The 11,086-nt window shown below is 42.4% G+C and overlaps 1 non-coding gene across 1 annotated transcript; it reads left to right on the top strand.

Moving 5' to 3' along the window:
- Positions 1–573: 573 nt before the first annotated feature.
- trnag-ucc (transfer RNA glycine (anticodon UCC)) lies at positions 574–645 on the top strand. The gene has a single exon. It is a non-coding gene; the product is annotated as a tRNA-Gly (tRNA).
- The last annotated feature ends 10,441 nt before the right edge of the window (positions 646–11,086 follow it).

Here is an 11,086-nt window from a genome sequence, read left to right on the forward strand (position 1 = left end):
AACTCTCTGACTTGGTCACATAACTTGAGTTTGTACCTTGTCGGTCTATCTTGGTCAGGAATCTAAAGGTGAGACGGGTTGGGTATTCTCTGTCTCACCTCTGTTCAGGTAACATCTACCTGAAACTTACAGCTCTTTACTATATGCATACATTGCTGTGTATTTTGTCCTCCTTAAACTTCGAAATTGTGGGCCCGTTAAATACATTGTTCTTCGTACAGTTTTCTGCGTCACTCCACTGCATAGTTCTGCCCAGTAAGCAAAAAGGATCAGTTCGCTACTGAACTCGAAAATAAAAGCAAAATACTGCAGATGCTGGAAATCTGAAATAAAAACAAGAAATGCTGGAAATACTCAGCAGGTCTGGCAGCATCTGTGGAGAGAGAAGCAGAGTTAACGTTTCAGGTGAGTGACCATTGATCAGAATATTTGCAGCACTTTCTGATTTTATTTCAGATTTCCAGCATTCACAGTTTTGTGTTTCTGTTAACACAATCGCATTGCTCAGGGACAAGTTGAAACCATTGCACAGCATTCTATTAATCAAAACGCTGGGCCAGCCCAGTACAGTAAGCGATGGTGGTATAGTGGTGAGCATAACTGCTTTCCAAGCAGTTGACCTGGGTTCGATTCCCGTCCATCGCAACCTTAAATTGCAGGTTTACTTTATGTTGCAGTATTTTACAAACGAAAAAAATGTCAAAGCTTTGACAGAATTGAAATTGATAAAATATTCTTATCATCCAATCAGATTCATTCTCCCGCTTGATTGGCGTCACCCTGGAGCAAGTTTGTTTCCTTCAAGTGTTTCTCCAATTTCCTATTGAAATCATTGATTGTCTCTGCTTCCACCACACTTGTGGACAGACATTGCAGTTGCAATGTAGCAGGTAAAGCAAAAAGTGCTTCCTCACATTTCCTGGCATCTCTTTCCCAAAACCATCAATCTGTGTCTCCTAGTCCTTGTACCATCAACTAATGGGAACGGGTTATCCTTGTCTAACTTACCTACACCTGCATCAGATCTCCCCTCAATCCACATGGCTGGAAGGAGAACAACCACTTACTTAGATAACACAATCCAGAGCCATCTATCCAAGCTTTTCAATAACAAAAAATAGTTGTGTTGTAAGTAGTATAGATAGGAGCATAACTTCAAGAGACTTTGATAGATTAACTGATTGTCTCTGCCCAACGCACCAGATTTTCTGTATCACCTGAACACTGCTCACAGCTGTGTAAAGTTTAGAGTATTTTCATGGCTTACATTTATGCAAGAACTGCAATGTTAATGTTGGATTGTGAAGCATGACGGTCATCTTGACTGAACTATGTTAAAATGTCATGTTGAGAGATGTGTCAGTGTGGAAGATGCACGTAGCCATAGGAAAAAAAAAGGCAAGTCATGTAGCTGGAGGAGAATCCACAATGTGGGCGCGATGGACCGTGACATATTTTACGTTTGTGACAAATAAGGACAGCTAAAATAATAGGATTAATGATATGCTTTGTACATCAATACATTGAAGTCTGTTTGATCTGTTGCTTGCTTTATTATGAAATGTGTTTTCAAGGCTATACTTTGTTTAAACATTTTTGTGAGAACGATGGGAGTCTCACCAGCACTCCTTGCATGGAGAGAGATGAGATAAAGGCAGAATTAAAGAAAAAAATGTCTGGGATCAGCAAGCATGTAACCTTTAGGATCCTTGCTAAAATAGAAAGAGTTGGGAAACATCTGTAATGTGTGTAGATTCAACCATTAACTAACTAGTGTCAAACAATGATGTCAACCTGGACCAATTAGGACACTTGGAACAATTCAAAACTAATATGGTAACATCCTTGCACCACAAGAAGGATAAAAGAAAGGGTGTTACAGGACATCGTCAGCACACTTAGACAGGGGTCAACAGAAGATCGTTGGTACTTAAAAGGAGAAGATAGAATATAGTCCAAAAAACACAGCAAGGGATGAAGAAGGAGAGAAGTCCGTGCGGCAGCAAGCACAGAAACAAGAACGGGTGTTGTGTGTTACTGAATATCTATTACCATTGTTAAGTATTAACTTTGTACATCTTAGTTAAGCCTAATAAACTCTCTGACTTGGTCACATAACTTGAGTTTGTACCTTGTAGGTCTATCTTGGTCAGGAATCTAAAGGTGAGACGGGTTGGGTATTCTCTGTCTCACCTCTGTTCTGGGAATATCTAGCTGAAACTTACAGCTCTTTACTATATGCATACATTGCTGTGTATTTCGTCCTCCTTAAACTTCGAAATTGTGTGCCCGTTAAAAACATTGTTCTTCGTACAGTTTTCTGCGTCACTCCACTGCATAGTTCTGCCCAGTAAGCAAAAAGGATCAGTTCGCTACTGAACTCTAAAATAAAAGCAAAATACTGCAGATGCTGGAAATCTGAAATAAAAACAAGAAATGCTGGAAATACTCAGCAGGTCTGGCAGCATCTGTGGAGAGAGAAGCAGAGTTAACATTTCAGGTCTGTGACCCTACTTCAGAACGAGCAAATATTCGAATTGTGAAAGGTTATAAGCAAGTAAAGCGGGGTTGGGGCAAGAGATAACAAAGGAGAAGGTGTAATTAAGACAAGTTCACAGAGTAGCCTCCTCTCCTTTAACCAACTACCATCTCAGAATACCAGTGTCAATTTTAACATGCATTTCTATTCTCCATGTAAGTCTGTTATTCACTACTGGATTGAATGCCTTTGGAAGAGCATATATCCAATAATTACTGTACTACCTTCAGTAACTTCAACCACCAGAATTCAATCATGTTAGTCGCACATGATTTGCCCTGAGCAAATCCGTACTGGTTGTCCTTTATTAACTCAGCACTGATGTCAAAAATAATAGTCTTTGTTAGCAGATTTTTCCTTCCCCTGGTTCTGCCTGGTTGTAATCATGGTGATAGGGTGGATATGGGATGTTTATTACAAATCACTGTCATCATTTTTTCAATGATTGTCGCTGCAAACAACCTTTGAATTATATTGATCAAAAGCAAATTAATGGTAACGTGTGTGACACTGAGACTGGAAGATGGTCGGAATAAAGTGGAGGAAGGGGTGAGGGGGCAGCTCCTAAACTGTCCAAACGGATCTCGTCGAAGTGTAAAAGTGAATCCGAGTGTTTGAGGGATGAAAGTTAAACATCTGATAGTCTCTGCTTAATGTCATCAGAATGAATCTCTTAGTGACTGAAAATATATCTGAATGGCCTTGTCCTGCGAATCTGCAGAGAGTCCAACAGGTAAAAGTGGTTCAGTGAGAAATACAGTATTTGTTTATAATCTGGCCCTGTTTTGAGTTTGGAAATAATAGAGAGCTTGTCTCTGGTACAATATGTCAGCGAGAGACTAGTTTAAATGTTTCTATCTTGAATAACTCTTTACCCAAATAGAACAGGATCTCTGTCAATGTGTTACATTATATAAAGGTCACAGGCCACTTCCGCTCCCTATTCTATCTCCCTGCTCTCGATCTCCTCCCTCTCCAGTTCATTATTATTGCTGATCATTATTTTGGCCTATTTATTCTCTTCCATCTCGGACAGTCTCTCGCGATCAGGGATGACTTTTTTCCACTCCAGTTTGATGAGTTATGAAATGGCTGATAAGTCCAATACATGATCTGCAGACTCTGTCATATCAGGGACAGGTGGTGCTGGAAGGGTCAGGAAAATGACTGCATTGGACTGCCTTCACTGCGTCGAGTTCACCTTTGCATGCTCCTGACAAATATCCCTGAAGAGTACAATGTCTTCCCAAATGAGGGATGATTTGAGGACATCTCTGAAGTGTTTCCACTGTCCTCCTGGGGTTCTCCTACAATGACCAAGTTCTGAGTAGAACAGCTGCTTCGGGATATTGGATTTACAGGTTCTTGGAGAGGCGCCTATTCATGGTAAGTGAAAGACTAACACTGACTGTCTGAACACATGTCAGTTGCTGTCTGAGAGTGAGAGGTACTGGAACACTTTCCCTCACATAATGTCCCAGATACAGTAAGGACAGATGGAGTGGACAAGCCTCTGTCTTTCTCCAGTACTGAATTATAGTGAGTTGGATGTTTAGTCAGTCCCGAACTGTCCTTGTTGGGTGAGTAGGCAACGGAATCGAGATCAGTTCCCGTCCCTGTGTGACTGTCACTCAAACTGTCCTGTGTGTGCAGGATTAACCCTGAGTCCCTCTATCCAGCTCTGTCTGTTATATCTGGAAAAATGCTGAACCTTTCACTTATTGATCTGCTCAAACCGAGTTCAGGACCCAAGTAGTGAACAGAATGTCTCATTAATTCTTTGAATAATACTATGATTGAACAGCAGGTTATGATCGACTCAGCCAAAGTTTGGAAAAATTCCTGTCCATAAATCTTTCAAAATGGAATGTGAGGATCTCCTGGCTCCGAGTGTTTCAGGGATACAGAAGTAGACATCGGCAACTGAACCCTGAAAATTCACAGCAAAGACTGTGTACATGAGGATATTTAACAACCGGGAGCTGAAACTCTGGGACGGGCTCTATTGTCACTGTGTTTGTGTGTCCAGTATAATCGCGGCAGCTCCGTGTCTCTCTTGTTTAGAATGAAACGATGAAGATCACCATTCGGTATTACTCACATTGACCGCGGGTTTCACTCCGGTTAGACAAACCTTTGCTGACTGAAATGAATTCTACAAGGTCCCAGCAAACACACCGACTCCCTCCTTCCTCCCATGTTTCTGTCGGATTGTTTTGAGAGGAGGGTCTCAATAATAACAAAGACCCTGCAGGGAGAGACGGCAATTTGAACATCTAAATGGGATCAGCTCCCGGCTTTCTAGGTTATAGATTCCCTCCACCCCTCCCCACCCTCCCTCCACCCTAACCCCATGTTCAGTTTCATTGTTCACACATTGATGAGGGTGAAATGGGGAAAGTTCCCATTGAGTTTTGAACGCTGAATTGTTGCAGAGATCTGCGCAAGCGCATTATAGCTCCGCCCACTGGGACGTCATAATGAAGCGAAGAGCGCATGCGCTCCCCTTCCCCCAACACTGTCTCTGAGCGTCATTCAGTGAGTGAGCGGAAGATTGTTTAAATCAGCTGCGAATGGAGACATCCGGGTCCCGGGGTAAGTGAACAAACAACATCTGCTTCCAGCAGCAACACCAGGTTTGGGAGCGAGTCTGCAGATGTGTTCAGAGATTAACATTGAATAGCGGGGAAGTTCAGCGGGAGTCGGAGATTGTGGAGCACAAACTGGTCCCGGAACATGGAGTGAGCCGGTGGGGGGAAGGGAGAGGTGACGACTCCATCGGGTAGTCCGATTCATGGAGCGGTGAGGGGTGTGGGTTGTTTCTGAATGTCGCAAAACCGCTGCAAACAGGTGGGCAGCAGAAGCAGAGTGTTGCAGGAGACAGACACTGTTTGTGTTGCTGGTTTTCTTTTTCCGATTGTTCATAATGATTATTATTGAAAAGATTATATTGATTACTTTTGTATCATGTCAGTTAACTTGTCAGGGAGCAAGTAATAGAGAGGGATACCGACATGTACAGAATACTGGGGGAGACTGATAGCACAAGTATCGGGAATAATACGATATTAAGTGGAGTCAGAGTCAGGCAGAATGTAATACAGTCTGAATCAGGGTACATGTATGTGAACACACGGAGTGTGGTTAATAAGATGGTGAGGTACAGGCGGAGATTGTCATGTGCAAATTTGATGTTGTGGCTCGAACAGAGACTGGGAAAGACTGGGTATTAAATATTCCTGGATACAAGGTATTCAGGAAAGATATGAAAGGAAATAAAGGGGGAGGGTTGTCAGTATTGATTAAGGAGAGTATTTCAGTGCTGGAGAAAAAGGATGTCCCAGAGAGGTCGAGGACAGAATCAACTTGGTTAGAGCTAAGGAACAAAAAAGCTTCAGTTACATTGCTCTGTGTTGTCTATAGGCCACCAGCTAGTGGGTAGGACATGGAAAAACAAATTTGCAAGGAAATTACTGCATGGTGCAAAGATTATAGGGTAATTATAATGTAAGAGTTTAATTATCCAAACATAGACTGGGATAATAGTAGTGTAAAGGGCAGTGAGGGACAGGAGTTCCCAGAGTGTGTTCAGGAAAATTTTCTACAACAGTATGTTGCTAGTCCAACGAGAAAGGAGGCACTGCTAGACCTGGTTCTTGGGAATGAGGTGGGCCAAGTGGATCAAGTATCAGTAGGAGAGCATTTAGGGGATAGTGATCATTGTATCATAAGGTTTAGGTTGACTATGGAAAAGGACAAAGAGCAATCCAAGGTAAGAATAATTAACTGGGGGAAAGTCAACTTCAATGGGGTAAGAATGGAGCTGGGGCGAATAAATTGGAGTCAAAAGCTGGCAGTAAAACAGGTAGATGAACATTGGGTTACCTTCAAAGAACAGATAGTTCGGGCACAGTCGACGTATGTTCCCTTGAAGGGGAAAATTAAAACCAACAACCAGAACTCCTTGGATGGCAAAAGAGGTAGAGATTGAGATAAAGAAGAAAAAGTGTGCTTCTGAGAGATGCCAGGTAGAAAATATTACTGTGAACCAGGCTGAATATAGAAGGTCCAGAGGGGAAGTGAAAAAAAAACAAATAGGAGAAGCAATGAGAGAAGATGAAAAGAGACGGCCAGCGAGCATTAAAGGAAATCCCAACGTTTTCTATAAGCATATAAATAGTAAAAAGGTGGTAAAAGGAGGAGTGCGGCCGATTAGGGACCAGAAAGAGGATTTACACATGGAGGCAGAGGGCAAAGCTGAGGTATTAAAAGAATACTTTGCATCTGTCTTTGGCTGGGTTGCATCTTCTTCCTTGGTAATGTTGAAAGAGGAGGTAAGTCAGATATTAAAGGGTTTTAAAATTGATAAAGAAGAAATGTTAGATAGTCTGTCTGTACTTAAAGTGGATAAAGCACCAGAGCCAGATGAGATGCATCTAAGGAAACTGAGGGAAGTGAGGGTGGAAATCACAGAGGATCTGGACATAATTTTCCACTCTTCCTTAGACTCGGTGGTGGTGATAAAGAACTGCGGAATTTTTCAAAAAAGGGTGTAAATATAAGCCTATCAACTGCAGGCCAGTTAGTTTAAATTCAGTGTTGGAAAAACATAGAGAAAAAGTAATTGGGGGCAAAATCAATAGTCACAGGGACTATTAAAGCAGAGATGGATGAGGGGCAACCTGACTTGGCTGGCACAGTGGTTAGCACCGCAGCCTCACAGTTCCAGCGACCCGGGTTTAATTCTGGGTACTGCCTGTGTGGAGTTTGCAAGTTCTCCCTGTGTCTGCGTGGGTTTCCTCCGGATGCTCCGGTTTCCTCCCACATGCCAAAAACTTGCAGGTTGAAAGGTAAATTGGCCATTATAAATTTCCCCTAGTATTGGTAGCTGGGAGGGAAATATAGGGACAGGTGGGGATGTGGTAGGAATATGGAATTAGTGTAGGATTAGTATAAATGGGTGGTTGATGTTCGGCACAGACTCGGTGGGCCGAAGGGCCTGTTTCAGTGCTGTATCTCTAAATAAAAAAAATAAACAAAATTATGAGAAGCAGAGATAGGAATTTTTTTTTCCCTGAGCAGAGATGTCAATAACCAGGGGACAGAGATTTAAGGCAAGGAGCAGGAGGTTTAGAGGGGCTTTGAGGAAAAATGCTTTCACCCAGAAGATGGTTGGAATGTGGATCACACTGCCTGAAGAGATGGTAGAGGCAGAAACCCTCACAACATTCAAGCAGTATTTGGATGAACATTTGAACTGCCATAGCGTACAAGGATACTGACCAAGTGCTGGAAAATGGGATTAGAATACTGAGGTACCTGATGTACATGATGGGCTGAAGGGCCTATTTATGTGCTGTCGAACTCGATGACTCTAAATGTGAGTTAATTAAGGAAAAGCAGCATGGATTTCTTCAGGGAAAATCATGTTTAACCAAATAGCTGAAGTCTTTTGTGGAGGTAACAGAGAGGGTTGATGAGGGCAATGCTGTTGATGTGGTGTACATGGACCTTCAAAAGGTGTTTGATACAGTGCCACACAACAGACATGTGAGCAAACTTATAGTTCATGCAGTAAAATGCACAGTCGCAACTAGATACGAAATTGCCTGAGTTAGAGGAAACAAAGAGCTGTGGTTAATGGATGTTTTTTGGCTGGAGGAAGGTTGTGTTGGAGTTTCCCTGGGATCAGTGTTTGGACCCTTGCTTTTGCTGATATAGGTTAATCTCTGAGACCTTGGTGCACAATTTCAAAGTATGCAGATGATACGAAACTTGGAAGCATTGTGAACTGTGAGGTGGATAGTGTAGAACTACAAAAGGACATAGACAAGTTGGTGGAATGGACAGACAGGTGGCAGATGAAGTTCAATGCACAGAAATGTAAGGTGATTCATTTTGGTAGTAAGAACATGGAGAAACAGTATAGAATAAAGGGTATAATTCTAAAGGGGGTGCAGGAGCAGATGGACTGAGGTGTGTATGTGCATAACTCATTGAAAGTGGCCGGACAGGTTTAGAATGTGTTTAATAAAACATACAGCATCCTAGACTTCATTCATAGTGGAATAAAGTACAAGAGCAAGGAAGTTATGTTGACCTTCTGTAAGACACTAATTCAGCCTCTGCTGAAGTATGATGTCCAATTCTGGGCACCTCACTTGAGGAAAGACCTGACAGCATGGGAGAGAGTAAAGAGAAGAGTCACGAGAATGGATCCAGGGATGAGGAAATTCAGTTTTAAAGATAGATTGGAGAAGTTAGGACTGTTTTCCCAGGGGAAGAGAAGTTTGAGAGGTGATTTGATAGAGGTATTCAAAATCATGAGGTGTCTGGGTAGAGTGAATAGAGAGAAACTCTAGGGGTGACACAGTGGCGCAGTGGTTAGCACCGCAGCCTCACAGCTCCAGCGACCTGGGTTCAATTCTGGGTACTGCCTGTGTGGAGTTTGCAAGTTCTCCCTGTGTCTGCGTGGGTTTGCTCCGGGTGCTCCGCTTTCCTCCCATAGCCAAATGACTTGCAGTTTGGGAGGTAAATTGGCCATTATAAATTGCCCCTAGTATAGGTAGCTGGTCAGGAAATATAGGGACAGGTGGGGATGTGGTAGGAATATGGGATTAGTGTAGGATTAGTATAAATGGGTGGTTGATGGTTGGCACAGTCTCGGTGGGCCCAAGAGCCTGTTTCAGTGCTGTATCTCTAAACTAAACTGTTCCCACTCATGAGAGGATCAAGAACGAGAGGGCACAAATTTAAAGTATTTGGTAAGAGTAGCAAAAGGTACATGAGGGAAATCTTTTTCATGCAGCGAGTGGTTAAGATCTGGAATGCACTGCCTGAGAATTTGATGGAGGCAGGTTTGACTGAAGTATTCAAAAGGGAATTAGAAAGTTTTATGAAAGGGAAGAATTTGGTGGGGTGATGGGGAGAAGGCAGGGGAATGGAACTGAGGGAGTTGCTCTTTCAGAGAACCGGTGCAGACACGATGGGCCAAATGGCCTCCTTCTGCACTGTAATGATTCTGTGATTCTTCTCACTGACCTTTCTTCAAGTATAAGAATTACTTTTTCTTGCTGCAGGCAAACATTTGAAGGAACCAGAATGAAAGTCCTGACTCCTGGACACAAGGAAAAGTGCAGCCAGCTTCTTCCAATACACAGTAGGTAGATACAGTATCACACAGAAAGCACAGTGACACAGCCACCTCATCATTTCCACTGTAACAAACAAAAGAAGTAGTCAGACCCACACTGATCCCAAGATCAAGAGACACATTTTCAATCCAACAGTCAAGCAGAGCAGGAGAGATAGAAGTTGTATCTGTTTCACTGCAGCTGACTGGTAGATACATCAAACCCAGTCTAAAAACACACTCTATCAGATTTAAATACACTGTGTCAATTTGACGACATTTCAAATAAGATATCTTAACTAGAACAGGCAAAATTTATCTGATTGAAAGCTACAGAATGAATCCCAATAAAGTCCCCCACAACATCAACTGAGCTACAGATTACAAACCAGTCCAAACATGTCACTAAGGGTCAGACAGAAACATACAGTAATCATTCTTTTTTTTTACAAAATGGTGTAATTTGACTGCACATACCAGGTCATGGATCAGATTGAAAGATTAACATTCACAATTAATTTGGCAGAGCAAGGAATTGGATACCAATTCACAACTCATGTACAAGAATTGAACAAAATAGACAGCTATGAAATAATTAATTCCTATTTTATATTAAACACAAGGAAAAAAATATTGATACACGAAAAAATTTAACAGCAGCCAACAGAATGCTTGAGGTACATATTAAGTACTGAAGGATCACAGACATCACAGAGATGCAAATTGAACCTGACATTGAAACAGGGGACCAGAGCCTAATGGATGGAGAATGAATCACATATCATACCCATAATTTACATATACTGAATGGATCCAACATGCATGTACAGTACGCATACTGGCTGCTACAGAATTAATCTCACACTTGCACACTCCCTCAGAGGCAGATACATTTATTTAGAGATACAGCACTGAAACAGACCCTTCGGCCCACCGAGTCTGTGGCGACCAACAACTACCCATTTATACTAACCCGACAGTAATCTCATATTCCCGACCAGCCTATCCCGACTATCTTCTGGGGGCAATTTACCTATCACCTGTAAGTCTTATGGCTGTGGCAGGAAACCGAAGCACTTGGCGAAAACCCACACGGTCACAGGGAGAACTTGCAAACTCCACACAGGCAGTACCCAGAAACGAACCCGGGTCCCTGGAGTTATGTGGCTGCAGCGCTAACCACTGCGCCACTGTGCCACCCACTAGACAAGGAATGAATTCCAAACACACATTCTGGACCAGAGATTTAAAGATACAGAATGTGGTCCACAATCATGTCAAGTAAGAGAAGATCTTAAGAACATAACAAATATGAGCAAGAGTCGGCCATTTGACCTTTCCACCCTACTCTGCCATTTAATATGATCATGGCTGATCTGATTGTGCTTAACTTCACTTTCCTCGCTGTCCCAATA

The sequence above is a fragment of the Heterodontus francisci genome, chromosome 45 (assembly GCF_036365525.1).
Source record: "Heterodontus francisci isolate sHetFra1 chromosome 45, sHetFra1.hap1, whole genome shotgun sequence".
NCBI lineage: Eukaryota > Metazoa > Chordata > Chondrichthyes > Heterodontiformes > Heterodontidae > Heterodontus > Heterodontus francisci.